The following is a 15,264-nucleotide window of genomic DNA, read 5'->3' as shown; positions in this document are numbered from 1 at the left end:
GAGCAATATTCAGACTCAAAAGAAACAGAAACTATCCCGTATATGAAGGGATATCCCCATCCTTAATACCTTATTCTTTTCGGTAAAGTTTGACTGTTTGTCCCATGCTTTTAAGAACGACTCCTGAAACACAAGGGCCGTTTAATCAGAATAGGAATCTTTTGTTTTAAGCGCTAAGAACTTATTGTCAAGATCCAGGTATTGAGATTGAGGCAACACTTCATGTAAAGAATAGTTTCTATTCCTTTTCAGTTTTAATGTGGCTCCTTACTCTCAGTTAAAAAGCTATTTTTTATTTAATCTGTTAAGACACTGGTATATTGTGACAGCAAGATATTCAATGTTAGTGCTTGTAGCTTATTACGTAATGCGAAGAAACTAGCCCTGATTTCAGTATAATGGGCTGTCTCTATTTGGATTTTGGGACTATGGGCCTTGTAGTTTAATGTTTCTTACGAGAGGCGGGCATCACATCTACATAAGGTCATTTTATAGGCAAACCTAAGCATTTCTATAAGAGAAACTGTGTAGTGGGGAAGTGTAGCAAGTCCACGAAACTCAACCTTTGCTCACATATCTTCTTAATATAATTTTATTAATGGTATGTATTTATCAAAAATAAATTAGAGTACAACAGGTTTTGAATCTTGTTCTATCTTCTTGTATATTTCTAAGGGTAAGATCGGGAGACATCAGAAGCAAAATATCTACTGATGAATATGAAGAAGCTCAAGCCATTGGCGAGAATGGTGGGAACTGTGACCTTCAATATGTGTCATGTCCTTTCTCAATCTTGAGCTATATATGATGTAGTGAATGCTAAACTTATATTTATTTATAGTATTGTAATTAATTGTTTTTATTAAACTATATTACATTAAGATGGTGCAATAAATTGTATATGAGATATAACTAAAATTTTAATAGTGTTATCAGATTTAATTTAATTGAATTTATTCGTAAGACGAAATCCATAGATTGATGACAACATAGTAAAGGGAAATCAGAAATGAAATTACACACATAACATTGTAAAGGAATTTAGTAAAAAAAAAACATTCACTGTTTTAAAATATCTAACCATGGGTATCTGTTTATTCTAATGCGTCAGTTCATGGCAGCACGGGGGTCAATAAGATCATATCTGCAAATGGCCTATGGTATGAACTTGCAGTTTTAATATCTAAGGGATAGAGGTGCATATATGGTTTAGACATGGATATACCATCTGAATTAACCTTATTGTATGAATATCTACCTCAATTCTGTATTAGGATGATAGACCATCATCGGGAAATGAAAATAATCCTTTCCGTAAAACTCTGAAAAAGTTATGGTAGCCTTCATTCCCCCCGAGAGACTATTTATCTTGGCTTTACTTTAGTTTGGCTCTCAAGAATTTCATCATTTTCATCAAATTTCATCAAAGATCAGCTGGTGACTTTTGAATCAACCCTGTCAAAGTGAGGAAAGACTTGAAAGTTAAATTGTCTCTGTAAGAAGGAAAGCTGGCATATGTTTTTTAGTGTTACATAAAAGTGATTATTTTCATTTCTTGATGTTACTCTCTTATCCTAGGGCAAAGCTAAAGCGATAGTCAAACAGTAAAGAGATATTCATATGGACCGGAAACCAACCCTACGAAATATTTGTCTTCCTATGGCTTCCACATGGCCTATGAGAGTTCGCCAACTTTGCTTATCCAGTTTTATATAATTTGCTGTCAAAAACACCCTTGGAACCTCAAAAATGCGCAAAATCCTTTCATCGTTTTCTAAGTCTTAGCTTTAGTCAAATTTTATTAATATTATAGCAGGTTTTGATTTTTAATGCAGTACTACAATTAAAGCATCTATAAAAGAAAAAATAAGTACGAAATAGAAAGGTCAATATATACATTACACATTATACATTATAACTTGAAAAATAAAAAATCAGAGAATGCTCTTTATATGCTTAGTCAACAACAACATAGTCTTTCTATGGACCCACTTAGCGGACTTAGCCTAACCTAGGATTGCTCCCATTGTAAATGCACCAAAATAATTTATAATCTAGTTTCTAAACAGATTTCTTTGTACTTCATATTTTGTGCACTTCATGAAAATATCCCTAACATCATCAGACTCATTACAAATATCACAGAAGGGCGAGCAAACTCTCCCCCATTTATGTAAAACTGAACGGGTTTCGGCATGAACTCTTCTCAATCCAAACACAGTAACAGCAACAGATCTAACATCATGCACAAGTCCATCAGGTGGTGCTTTATAGTCATAAAGTTCTAAAATTGGATTTATGCAACTTATAATAAAATTATTAGCCTCTCTATCACATAACACATTATAAATACATGCAAGATATTCATTTTGAGTGGGTTTTACAAATATACTCTGACAAATTTTAAAATTCCAACATGTGCTGGGACCCAGACTAGAAATATATAGGATGAGTTGCAGAAGCACTTGCATTCTTCTGCAATACGCAGTCCGCAGGGTTTTCCACAGATCCGTGCTCTGTATATCCAGGGTTAGACTGCGGAAAAAGCTGCAATTAATTTCAATGAACAAGTGCTGGCACCTAGGATTGATTAATTCTAGGTATTGCACAATAGCTAAAGAAGGTATGAGAGGGGATTTCAGAAATAGTCTAGACTTATAGAAACATGACGCTAATAACGCGTTGAAAATGAAATATTTGAACATACAAATTAAAATAAGTTGTGCTAATTTTTATCCGAAGAAAACAGCATAAGTTTTCTCTTTGAACAAAGGAGTGTGACCTTGACATATGCCTTAGAAATAGAGCTAGTAAAATCTATAAAGAGTCCATAACGTTAATAAAAATCTTATTATACCAATGAGATCATCACTTGAAGCCATTTGAAAATATAAATCCGGAAAATATGAAATAAAACATGGTTCCCAAAACTACTCTTTTACTAAAATTAAATAAAGCAATGACAAAAATAGATATGAGAGCCATGATTCTTATCAATTATCAGTTTAAAACAATTGATACTCCTGTACAGGATGGTCTAATATAGTAAGATAAGATTTGCTACTGAAAAATGGCTATAACAAGCACAAATGGGCCAAATTTGTACTATATCGGGAATAAAACGAAAAGAGAACCAAGAAGGAACAAGCAAACAACAACAAAAACTATAGAAGGGTCAATGTCAAATACCGTAAAAACGTTAAAAACAAATTAAACTTTTAAAATTAGAAGTTCAATGCCAGATCAGCAGAAGTGTCAAAATAATGCTAACTCATAAAATTACAAAGGGGATAAAATAATCAAAACAAAAATATAAGTTATTTATATGATTAAAAAATAAAAGCTCAAAATTTCCAAAATGAACATAACAAGTAAAAATTTTTCTTATTGGGACAAGAAGGGCGTCTAGGAATGCTTGCTTGCACAGTTAAAAGTCTTTTGTGAACATGTATTACCTTCTCATTGACAACAAGAGTTAGCAATGACAACAGGATAGAGTCAGAAAAATGAAATAAAATATCAGTGGGGAAACGAACCTGTTGCTAGAATTCCACTCCTTAATTAGAAAGTTTTCGAACAAGGACAGGAAAATAAAAAACGTATGTACTCCTACAGCCTATTATGAAAATATAAAAAAAAAATTACCTCTTGAACCCATTATAGGCATATTCATACCTGGCAAATACGATTTTCAAAGTTCAAAGATATTTGTTTTAGTTGTTTAACGATTTTGAGGCTTTTAGTCCAAAACAGTATTTTCATTAGTGTTGCCAAATGTAACCGTGAAAATCAATGAGTAAAATGATTCAGCTAAATTTGACAATGGCTTTTTTACTATAAAAATTGCAAAAATAATGCTTTACTGATTTTTCTCCCTTTACTGAAATTGCATAGCTTTCTATAGAGGTCTTTTTAATTAAAAATTAAACTCCTGATTTTTTCTAATTTCTAAAGACATATTTGGTTGTATAGGCTTCCACTTAATCAATTAAAACAATCAAGTTCGACAGTCCTTACTTTAAAAAACCAGAAACGATGGTGTTGTACCTAAATAATATGAGAATCTCAGTTTTCACACCAGTAAGCCGGATTGGAGATGTTATTTTATAGCGAGAGACTCTATTGTTTACTTTTTATTATTATTAACGTCTTACCATTATCTATTCCCATGATTTGTTGAATTTCTTTACTTTGACTAAGAAAACTTAAATTATTTTGTTATGAAATTAAATGCTAAAAGTTTTTTGCTAATTCGTTTAATGTTACACGTTACTTAAATTTTAGCTCTTACTAAACTAATGTTTAGTGTTGATTTTTGGTGGGCTTAGTGCATTTTGTTTGGGGATGGGGGGGGGGGGGGGTTAAAGAAACGTCAAAACAGTTGAAGAATTATAGTAAACATATTAGAGAAATATATTATTATCCTAGAGTCTATTTTTTTTAATAATAATAATCTTTATTCTTTCCCTTTATCACAATGCAATAACATGGGTATCGTCAAACAAAAAAAAAAAAAGAAAATAGAAAAACGCAAAAAGACTCAACATAAAGAACACAGATGATGAGCTATCACTTTGATTTGAGGATATTGTCGTTGTAGTGCTTCACGTAGTATGGAACAAAGGAGTTTAAAAATCTTATCGTTGAGTGTGTAGGCAGGCATTCTAACAGTTCTTTTCCCTCTTTAAAAGTTGCCACCCTCGTCTTGTGTGCGTGAGTCACTGAATTATACTGAGGCAGGATATCTTGGTACGTTGGGGACTTCAGGATGTCAGCTCCAAACTTCATCAGTGTTTTGTGCCTCTTTTCATCCAGGGTTGGGAGCCTGAGTACGCACAAGCTTTCTTTGTAGTTTTTGTAATTTGATCCAAGAATTATTTTGCAGGCTCTTGACTAAATTGTTTCAAGCTGTTTTCTGTCTTTCTCTGTTAGCGATGGGTGCCAGACAGGACAACCGTACATGACTATGGACATCGCATAAGTTTTGTAGCACGAAAGAAGGAGTTGTTCTGTCATTCCAAACCTTTTGAGATTTGCAAAGGATTTTAGAAGACCAGCTGCTTTTGCTGTGATCTGGTTGATGTGATCTCCAAACCTAAGATCGTCACTTAGTGTGATGCTGAGTATTTTGACTGATTTCTTTGTTTGGAGAGGTGCAGGTTCGCCAATGCTCTTATTCTTTAGGAAGTTGACACGCAACACACAGCTTTTCTCAAGACTTAGCTGGAGTTTCACTTGATCAGCTTGATCTCGAACCTCTGCAACCAGGGGCTCGAGTTGGTCGTGTGTTTGTGAAAGGAATCGTAGTAGACTTTTTGAACAGTCATCTGCGAACTTGTACCTTTGTTTATGTTGTCTCATCAGTCGGTTGATTACAATGACAAATAAGATGGGACCTAGCTTGCTTCCTTGGGCTGCTCCACATGTGATGTCTTGGAAGTTGGATGCTTCCCCGTTTTCAAGTTGTACGCACTGTTGACGAACAGAAAGGAAACTTGTGATGATGCACATCAGAAACTGCGAGACATCCAGGGCACGGGCTTCATTGATAACAGTCTCGTGGTCAAGGAGATCAAAAGCTTTCACGAAATCAGAAATTATTATATCAGAAAAGCCCTCCGAAATTTCTTGGTGCTCTTGTAGATCATGAAGTAATCTGACCAGATAATGTGTTGTGCTATGCCCTCGACGAAAACCGAACTGCATAGGGTCGATTTAATGTTCTACTTCTGCAAGTGGCCACTGTAAAACAAAATCTTCAAAGACTTTCGAGATGATGGTCATCTTTGAAATCGGCCTAAGGTCTGACAGTGAGGTCGGTGATGTTTTCTTCGGAATAGGCGTGGTAAATGCCTTTTTAAACTTATCTGGAAAAACGCCTTCCAGTAGACACTGGTTATACATCATAGCCAATGACGTGGCCAGGAAGGGGAGCATGCGTGTATCAGCCTTATAGGAATTTCGCCGGGGTAAGAGGTTTTCCTAATATCTAGGTGTTGGAGTTTTTTTTTGGACCTGGGAAACTGCGATGACAGGGATGGTTTCAATCGGACCATTCTGTGGTAAAGTATTGAGGGGAGGCTGTTGGCGGCAAATATTTGAGAAGTGGGCATTAATTATTTCTGTGGTTAAATTCTTTCCTAGCTCGTCCCTCAGAATGGATTTTGACTTCTGCTGTCCCATTAACTTCCGTATAGTTGTGTGGAACTTCCTTGGATCACTGGCTGACAACCTAGCGAATAGTTGGTGTCCATACAGACGCCTAGCTTGCTTTAGAAGTCTCACTACTATATTTCTCTTCCGTTTATATTCATCAAAATGGGGCATTGTCTTGTAAGGCATGCCTCGCTCTCTCATTGCAGCTTTTATGTTCGGGTTAACCCATGGTTTGCTCTGTGGCTTGATTGTAACTCGCTTCTCAGGGAAGAATCGTTCGTACTCTCGAGTCGTTTTCTCATAGAAGAGTTCGGTCATGCTGTTTGAATTTTCGTCTTTGAAAAGGCGGAACCAGCATACCGAGTTGAGCCATTCTTGGTAGCCAATTATGCCTTCCTCTGTGAGCGAACGGTAAGTGAACTGGGTTGGTTTACTAGGTTCCACTGTTGACTTTGGTCGCAATTGAACAGTTGCGTGGTCGCTGGTTGAGAGTGGTGCTTCCGCCGAGAGATCTAAGTAGAAATCACCAAGTGTAGTGAAGATGAAATCGAAGGTGTTTTCTCCTCTTGTTTTCACATTAACTATTTGACGAAGGGCTGTAGAGCTTTCGATCCAGTTCGGCTTCAGGTCGTTGAAGTCCCCACAAAGAAAGATTCCAGCATATGGGTATTTAGTTCTGATGAGGTCACAACTTTGTTGGAGATATTCCACTAGTTGTCGCCGGTATGGTCATCTTGGAGGGAAATATACTGTGGCATATTTCAGTGACGACACTTGACGAGGTAGGCCTTTTGGTCGTGCCCAAAGCCATGAAACTTCGATGTCATGGGTCTTTGGCACTGAGACATCCAGGATCCAGTGAGGCATGTTTTCTTTGCATTAGAAACCGACACCGCCACCGTGCGTCATAGGCTCACTTGATGTGCTGCAGCGTGGGGAAATGTAACAGGAGTACCCGTCGATAATGGCCAAAGTAGAAGACGAAATTGATGTTTCCGTCATGCACATGACGTCAATGTCGCGTCTCCTTAAGAAAACTTCCATATCTTCTGTCTTGTTGCTGAGAGAGCGAACATTCGACAGGGTTATTGTTGGAAAGCGGTAAGTTTGGGTTGGCTTCGTATTAAAAACTGTTTTCTTTTTCCCTCTTTCCAGATTGCAGGAAGAAAAATCATGAGTCTCTAGACTTAGACCTTGAGTACTTATTGAGGTGGAGGTGGTGATGATGCATTTTGGATTTGTTTTGATTTGCTTGAGTCGATTTGGTTTGGGATTTACCTGTTTTTCTACCTTTTTGCAGGTCGTCGTGGCGATTGTCAGATGGGCTCCTCACGTTGCAGAACACCGAGTTGAAGCTTTGCTGGTCTTGCTCCCCATTTTACAGATTAGATGGTGGAGGTATGTTTCTGTAGAATTGGCACCAAGAAGGGGACAGCTCAGATAACGGTGGGTTACGGATTCCTGGCCTTGTCATAGTTATTATTTGTAGAGTTGATGGTGGGGGTGTCAGGTGGTAGTAGTCAAGTAAAATATTATTCACTGTTTTGTCTATGGTTCTTTGTTGGTATTGTTGTGTTTGATCTATTGCTACTCGCTCATGGATGGCATTTTCAATTCTTTTGAGATTCCTTCTTTCTGCTTGAGTCTGTAGCTGGAGTCGTGTAAGATCAGGCCCTATGTAGATCTCATAGCGGGTCTGGGGATCTGTAGAATTTCGAAAATTTTTGGTGTTTTTCAGAATGGTATTTCGTTTTGCCAAAGTTTAAGCGTCATCTCGGAGCTTTACAAGGAGCTTTTTTGGTTTGTCATTTTCTCTTGTTTTTCCTAGTCGCCTAGTCTCAATAAAGTCATCGATTTCTGAGGTGGCTCCTAAGCTGTTCTTTCGGCAAAGTTCAATGATTACTTGTGACACTATTCTATTCAGATTATCAGACTCAGGAATTCCCGCTATGACTAAGTTACATCGTTTTTCTTCCCGCAATCGCTTCTCCTTTTCAGCTAATAGAAGCGTTTCGATTGGGTTGGCTGCGTAGGCTACAGTTGGTGTACTTGCACCAAGACCGGCTGCTCACATTTGAGCCACATTGGATTACAGTGCTTGATCGCCGGAATTTTGGGTTGATCGTCCCTGTTCATTTGGATTGACGGTTTTCGTGCGATCTGCCATTGTCCTAACTTGTAACTGCAGATGGGCTACATTCCGCTTGGAGCAGGATAAACACTCGTATCGAAACAAGATTGATTTTGGGTCGTGAAGTTTCATCGAGAGGACAATATCAGAATTTATTCCACGGCAGGAGGCATGCTCCCACTCACTACAGAAGAAAGAGCGAAATCATGTGCTGGCTTCAGTCTGGGTGTGGCAATAACTGAAAGGTTCGCTACGAGATTGTATGGTAGGGGTTTCGTGAACCAAAGGACTTTCAACGATGATTGAGGGTTCATTGTTGTCTAAAGACTGCGTTGAAGTAGTAGATGCAGTAATGGAACCTTGGTTGTGCTGGCTTTGGCTGTTTGGAGGTCCGACTGTCGCGACTTTTGGTGTGTTAGTTACTTCTTTGCATCGATGACATTGCCACTTCCCCAATAATTTTTCAGTAGCTTCTTTGCTGTAGGTGACGGATGCACAGGAGAAATGTAACCACTTCGTGCAGGTACGGCATTGAATTCCGCCTTGAACTCTTGTAACGTTTTTCTTACATCTGAGACATGGATCACCAGCCATTTCTCAGAAAGCTCGTGTATATTGTTGTTTCACTATTCCACAATCAGTTTGCCAGCAAGCACAAGTCGCAACCTATAAGACAGGTTAATAATAATCTGAAGAAAGTCTATTTCAAATCCACGCACCAAGCACTGAATGAATAACAAAGTTACTGAAATAACCCAGGAATAAGGGAAGCGTAAGGACCCCCTCACCTATTCCCCGCAATTTACGGGTAATTAAATATCGGCGGGTACAATACGGCACTTTCGGGGGTTCCTTCCCCTCTTCTGCTTGTTCTGAGAAAAAATCAGCACTTCATGAAAGGTTTCTCCAAATGTAAAAGATAAACGACTCAGTGTACTTAATCTGCGGACTTTTGGAAGACAGATACTTGGCAACTACAGACCGGCGCTATATGAAAAGCCACAAAAATAGTGCTATATGAAAAAGGCGATGTAGATGGCGAGCTAGTCAATATGAGAAAAGAAATGGCGTTGATAAAAACATCCAGAGAAAAAGACCTATGCTAGGAATTGGAGAAGGTCTCTCAAATTCTCCTTAGCTAAAAATCTATCTCTAGAGTGTAGAAATCAATATGAAAATAACCTCAAAGTAATGCAGAAGCTTTATCCCATTAACAGCAAAGAGTCAAACTCAACCACAATCACCCAGGATATAGCATATATGGCGTTTATTATGTTTTTTTTTTCAAATGAGTAATGGCTTTGAATAGTCTTGGGATTTCTTCATGTCCTTTTTCTTTTCCTTTTCTTCATGTCCTTTTTCTGCAAAATAGGCCTCATTCCCATGTTGCCAACAGTAAATTTTTAGGGTATGACAAAGTCAGCCCAGAATTATTTATATTCCTTTCGTATTAATTGTTATATCACCTCTGTTGTTTTCTAAAATTCGAAGAAGAAGCTTTCTTCGAATCGAAGAAAAAAATCGAAGAAGCTTTCGAAAGCTTTATTTTCTAAATTTGACTATTATTTTTGGATGGTAAGCACACATCCATATTTAAATCAATATAAATTAATCAGTCTTTATTCTTTTAGGGGTAGGGGGGGGGGGGGTGAAAGCTTCTGTTCAAAGGGAGGGTTAATATTTTGGAAATTCCTACTTTTACTTCATTTTAAGATTTTCTCCCATGCTTCAACATGTTCTTCACTTCTTGGGTAGGCTTATATGCATTTGTTCCTCCCCTTGAAAATAAAAGAGAACAGCTTCAGACTAATGCAGGATGCATATATATATATATATATATATATATATATATATATATATATATATATATATATATATATATATATATATATATATATATATTATATGTCACTGTCTAGAATGGTCATCCCTGAGGGGTGCTGACGGGGTTTCTCTGTCCCAGTACATTTTAGAAACCCAACGAGCCTGTTTAAGTTATTTCTCCTTAATTTTGGAATAAATATATCTATTTTTAAGTATAAATGATTCTAATTAATTGCAAAAAACTATTTTAAAAAAGGTTATTAATTCACTACAATGAACGACAATGAAATCATTTAACTTTTTTATACTTATAGCGATAAATTGTTGGATGAAACTAACGGATTAGAGATATTGAATTAAGAGATTACTGCCGATTAAAAAGACCGGTTGAACTCCACCTATAATATCTGTTAAATCCTAGTCTGAAGTTAGAATACCAGTTATCATACCGCAGTAGCAATAAAAACATGGGATGCACATTGACACTCAGTAACGCATGCAGCATGGCCATACTATCCGTGCGATTTAGAAGCCGATTTCTTTTTTCTTATTTCCTATTTTTCAATAAAACGGAAAGGCTTGACAACAGTAAAGTTAAATTAAGTTCTCACTTTGTGTGTGACTGCAAAATAAATTGTCATACCACAATTAGTTCTTCATTTGCTATTATTATTATTTTTTTTTAATATTCCGCCAATGCCAGGTCTTCTATCTCATTATAGAAAGGGTCTTCGCACAATTGACCATTATGCTCTATTTTTGGCCAGTCAATACATTCAACATCCGAAGTAATTGGTGACATCTAGAAAAGAATCATTTTAGATCCCACTTATATTACAGACAAAATGTTGTTGAATTTAATAGAAATTAGTTAAGTTACGCAACAGAGCTTCCTAGTAATGTCTCAAACACATATTTTGTAAGCAAACATAAGAGACAATACTGCTACGAGATAAATTGGAAATCTTATGCTGGTACTTGTGTTCTCTGATAGTTGAAAAGCTTTTTGTAACAAATGTTGTATGTGTGCATTATTTCATTTTTGGAAAAACTATAATATTTTTATGGTCATGATTTTATTTCTATATCTTTATAAAGCTAAAGAAAGCCCTATAGAGAAGTAAGCAAAGAAAAAGGAGAATACAGTAAGAGAATACAAACAGAAAGGTAACTTTATAATTTAAAAAAAAAAAAAAAACACTGCCAAATTCGTGAAGTGTACATAAAAATTTTACTCAAATAAAAGGCATAAACATAAAAGAACTGCATGTTATGCAAAAACACTCAACATCGCAATTCAAATATGAAAATACCTCTGAGGAATAGCGGCGTACCTTTAACAGAAGAACCATCCCAATAAATCCAGTGTGTCAGTTCGAACATTTTTTAAGGTCATCCGAACACAAGAGATTCTCTTGCTCCAGAATTTGGATTAAATCAGCTCTAGAAACTCCCGAAGGAATGATTTATGGCTAAAAGAAAATATTTGACGAAATTATATTGGTCATTTCAGATGGACAAAACAATTTTAAAATGTGCTAAACCTGGTAAAATCCCACAAAATGATATAAGAAAGAATGAAAAAATTTCGAACAATCTGAAAGGGTAGTGAGATTTATTTTTCAGGCAGCAGGTACAAATGGATTGATATATTCTAAGGTCTTCTGTAATAAATCACTTTTAATATCCAATCAATCGTAATCAATCTCCATTTCCAATTAAATTCTTTGAATTGACGATGATTAAGAGCTGTAGCTAAACTGATAATAAGAGCTGATAATGGTAATCATTAATTCATAAATTTACAAATTTCTTCCGGAAATGTTTGCACATGAAGCGCTTCTTGAGGAAGGATACAGTGGTAAATAAGTTCCTCATTATCATTTTATTTCTTTAAAAATAGCAACAAACACTTTTTCTTATGCCAGTCATATTTTCAACCCCATCTGTTCAAGTTCAAGTTCATTTATTTATTATCGCATATACATGCATATATATGACATAGGCCCATGGGGAGACAAGCTCAAAAAACTAGGCCTAGACAAAGATACAATAACAACATACACTACAATACAAAGATAAACATGACGGCTAAGACACAATAACACAACAATAATATGAAAGTAGCAGCTAGCCCAGGATCTTTCAATACTATTGAAGAAATTAAAATTTTCAATATTATTATAAATTAATACTGGAAGATAGCTAAGAGGCCCATAATCACCCAGAGCAACAAACCATACAAATAATCTTTCCTAATTGGTTTCAAATAACTTTGAAATCAGCACAGGGTGTTAAAAAGTCGGTAGAGATCGTTTACATATATGAGGAAGAGGGTTGGCCCAAGAATAGAACCTTGGGGTACTCCGTATTCAATTGGAACTTTTTCGTCTGTAACTTCTGTGACGATAGATCTGTCAGTTAGGTATGACGAGAACCAAGACAATGCTTCTCTCACTTGCCTGAGTTTCGGATGGTAATAATCCTAAAACTTCTTCTTTAGTGCCTGAAGGAGAAATATATTTTACAAAAAACGAAACTTTTGCTTTATTATTTATAACGAAAAGAGGAATCACCAATGCAACAGCACAAACACATAAAAAAAAAATAGAGACAGAAGGAGAAAAGAAAGACTGTTTTCTAAGTTAGTGATTAATATAGACCAGCACTTGAATGATGCCTTAACCCTACTCATCCATAAAATTACATAGGTCAAACAGCATAGCCATACACAATCAACCATAAATAACAATCCATGGACAGGCAGTCATGTCGTCAATAAGTATAAGTCGTCATTTATGTTACAAGACTTGTCAGCTGCAAATGGTAAAGCCAAAACCAATTTCAGATCTTCGGTGTGGTGTGTGCTTATATTCGAAAAATTTTATGAGTTGTATCTTTAATGGTTTTGAAAATAATGTTAACTCTTTAATTCTTTTTAGAATTATTCTTAAATGCTTTTAGCCTAAACAAAAAAGTCCATGTTTTTGACTTATTGACGAGTTTTCAGAGAAATCAGAAGCATTTTTTTCTAATGAAATAAAGAAATTCAATGAAAATGTTATTGCGCCTTCCGTGGATATTTTTTTTGCTAGAGCCGCAACTAAGTAAACAAAGAGCTATATTCAGCCCTGCAGCCGCACTTTGTCAACCACAGGATTAGTCTATTGCATTTATAGAATTGAAGGTAGAGAAAAAGCAACTAGTAACTGAAAATCAAGGTAAAATGTTGTTTTGTCAAAATTTCAATAGGTATAGACCTGTCATGTAGGCAAATTTCAGGGCCCTCTAGAAGGAGAATGATTAGAGATGGGTGCTTTAAAATACCTTCTTGGGACATACTTTAGTCTGTAGATTCATCCCTGGAAGTTTCATTTTCCTAACCTAAACCCTTCCCGAGATAGCAAGAAGTCAATTAACTAGCATTTTACCAATTCAGCATTTTAGAAAGCCTTTATGTAGAAGATTCAAGCTCATATTTATAAAATGTGTAATTTTGTATTTTTCCCTCAAAAAAAGAGTTATCGATGCGTTACGCCTTGGTTTTTATAAATCAGGGGTCGTCCTTGCCCAAAATTTCCATTAGAATTCTGATAAGTTTAAAAAGGGGCAGGGGGAGGGTAAAAATTATTGTCTCTGCGGGTTGGTACCTCCCTCATTACTCCAAAACAATATTTTTTACGTTTATTAAGCTTCATTTAACTCAAATGATTTACTTATATTTCATAAAATAGTATATAGGGATAGGTAAGTGTGCATGAGCAATTGGGAAGGGGACGGGAGCTTTGTGGAGGTGTGAGAGGGGAAAGAGGCTTCAAGGAGTGCATTTCAATGCCTAAGTATCGTAATTCTTACTGAGGCTTTGGAAAAATGTACAATAAATTTTGGGGAAGGGAGGGGAGGGGCAACCGAAATCTAATTCCTCATGTCTAACGGATATATCTTCGGTTTACACCTTTTTATTGGTCCCAAAAGGGGGAGGTTGTGACAATCTTTTTCTCTGTAGCATAAAATGTTACATTCTTATGCCAACCGGCACTGAGGTTGAAAAGAAAAGGCAAGGCATCATAAACCTTGATAAGAATCTTTCTTTTTTTGGGGAGAGCGTGGGGGCAAGTGGTGCCAGGAATTATATTTTGAGCGATTTTAGAGGGAAATATTTCTCTCTTCTTGTTTAGAAGTCTCTTCCTTGTAATTATAATGTTTCAATGAATTTAAACAAATGCTTATAATGTACTTATATGTCAGAGTACACTATTTTAGAGGTCAAGATGGCTTCGGCCGTGTAGACGATAAAACAATTCCGCAGAATTTTCCTCCATCTGAACAATAATACCCCTCTTCGTCCATCCGAAACTATGTTACGTTATTAAGGACTTATTCAACGAAAGTATTGTTCATCGAAATTTTGACTGAGTATTTAAATTTTTCTCCAAACTTATAATTAAAATCCAAAATTTTAACTGTTAAGGAAAAAATAAAATAAAAAGTAGGGTAATATAAATTGCATCAAAGTTATGGCTATGTACAACTTCAAATAAAAAAATCGGGGGTTAATTGGGCTGGTACTCAAAATCATATCTGGGTTAAGTCTCGTCATGGTTTGGAAATCGGTCTGAAATTAAATAAAAAAGACAAATTTTTTCAAACGAAGGTAAGGAGTAACGTCAAAAGTTGAAATGAACATTAAATTATTTTGTATATGAGGGGGGCTGCCTCCTTCTCAACACATTGCTCTTTTCGCTTAAGTTTGACTTTTTGTTCCAATTCCTTAAGAAGAACTGCTTAAACAAAAGGGCAGTTGGTTCGAAACAAGAAAATTTTTTAAACCACAAAATACTTTGGTATAAAGAGTGGTGAGTTGGGGTGGGAGTGGCCCCACTTATATACGGAATAATTTTTGTTAGTCTTAAGCGTTAAAAGAACTCCTTACTTTCAGTTGAAAAAATAGGATTTTCTCAAAATTTAATAATCAAATAAGGGCAAAGACCACACTGCCAGCTACATCATCAAACATTTTGTGGTAACGAACTTTAAGTAAAGAGCGATTCGGCACAAGATTAAACGAAACTCTAAGAGATAGAGTTTTGGCCAGAATACATACTGGCATTATACTTCGCATTATAATGCGAAGATTAAACAAGCAATTGCTA

At 36.0% G+C, this 15,264-nt stretch overlaps 1 protein-coding gene and 2 long non-coding RNA genes across 4 annotated transcripts in view; 2 read left to right on the top strand and 1 right to left on the bottom strand.

Moving 5' to 3' along the window:
- The window catches only part of LOC136031577 (uncharacterized), a 13,782-nt gene extending 12,899 nt beyond the window's left edge, over positions 1–883 (top strand). The window contains exon 3 of the long non-coding RNA XR_010618533.1: positions 676–883. This is a non-coding gene — a long non-coding RNA (uncharacterized LOC136031577). The remainder of the gene's footprint in view (positions 1–675) is intronic.
- The window catches only part of LOC136031059 (exocyst complex component 5-like), a 223,056-nt gene that overhangs the window by 159,606 nt on the left and 48,186 nt on the right, over positions 1–15,264 (top strand). The gene's annotated exons all lie outside the window — the stretch shown is intronic.
- Positions 1,819–11,834, bottom strand: LOC136031576 (uncharacterized). Its single transcript, XR_010618531.1, has 3 exons — positions 11,446–11,834; positions 10,755–10,913; positions 1,819–2,535 (listed from the first exon to the last, which is right to left on the bottom strand). It is a non-coding gene; the product is annotated as an uncharacterized LOC136031576 (long non-coding RNA).

This window comes from Artemia franciscana, chromosome 9 (genome assembly GCF_032884065.1).
Source record: "Artemia franciscana chromosome 9, ASM3288406v1, whole genome shotgun sequence".
Taxonomy (NCBI): Eukaryota; Metazoa; Arthropoda; class Branchiopoda; order Anostraca; family Artemiidae; genus Artemia; species Artemia franciscana.
Note: the sequence above shows the minus strand (reverse complement) of the source record. Positions and strands in the feature narration are given on the sequence as shown.